This window comes from Morone saxatilis, unplaced genomic scaffold, assembly GCF_004916995.1.
Source record: "Morone saxatilis isolate NCDOM2014 unplaced genomic scaffold, NCSU_SB_2.0 Contig12, whole genome shotgun sequence".
NCBI classification, from domain to species: Eukaryota; Metazoa; Chordata; class Actinopteri; family Moronidae; genus Morone; species Morone saxatilis.
Window position 1 is genome coordinate 24,475,174 of NW_023339674.1, and position 970 is coordinate 24,476,143.

Consider the following 970-nt stretch of genomic DNA (forward strand, 5'->3'; position numbering starts at 1 on the left):
CGAGCATTCAGATAGTTACATTGCCTCATTGTGGAGTGATGTGTATTAAAGACATTCTAAACATTTAAAAGCAATTTTTAAATATTACTTTGCAAACCAGTTGTGTTAGTTAGATAGTGGCATATTGTGTTTAAAACACTGGATTATAGGCTATTTACACATGGCCTAATCTGGCATTCAGCTGTTTGCTCTGAGCCTCACAGCACCTGGATATTTACTGAGAACTCTTTTCATAAAAATATTTACGAGTGAAGGCAGATAACTACGGAAGATATGGTGTCAATTTTTTTTATCCAGTGAATGTAATGCGCACATTCACTGGATAAAAAAAAATCGACACCATATCTCGTAATTACGAGACAAGATAAAGACAAAGGAAACGTCTGTAAATCCTCTTTGGTTTCTGTTATCTACGGGAGCGCATTGATTCACGGGATAAGAAAACAAACTAGCACACCTGTACCACATTGCCACATTGGCCATGCTTCACTCAGAACCACAACTGCCACATCCACGAAGAGTTAAAATCATATGTGTAGCGGTCCGCCAGGAAGTGTTGAAAAGATGAAGTGTTATTCAGCGACCCAAGCATTTACTTGCTGGAACAGTACCATCTTACGTGCTCGCGCCGTAGCCGACGCAAACGAACGAGAGCAAAACAAGCTCAGACGGTAGCGCCGTGGTCGCTTCACGGACACACCACAACACTCGCCACCCCGCCCGGAAGCTACCTGACTCATTGCAATCCCAAAAGTGCTCCATCTAATCACAGGGAACAGTAACGATTATACAGCAAACATTACTGCAGGTCGCTGCAGGAGGTATAGTGTTCATGCGATAGTGCAATTAAAGAACTTGTTTTATTTACGTCTGGCTGGCTTTGTTAACGGGTTTTGCCACTGGTGGAGGTCGCTTACGTGGCAAAGAAAAGCACATAGCTGGACATGCAATGCGGCTTCCGAACTGGAGC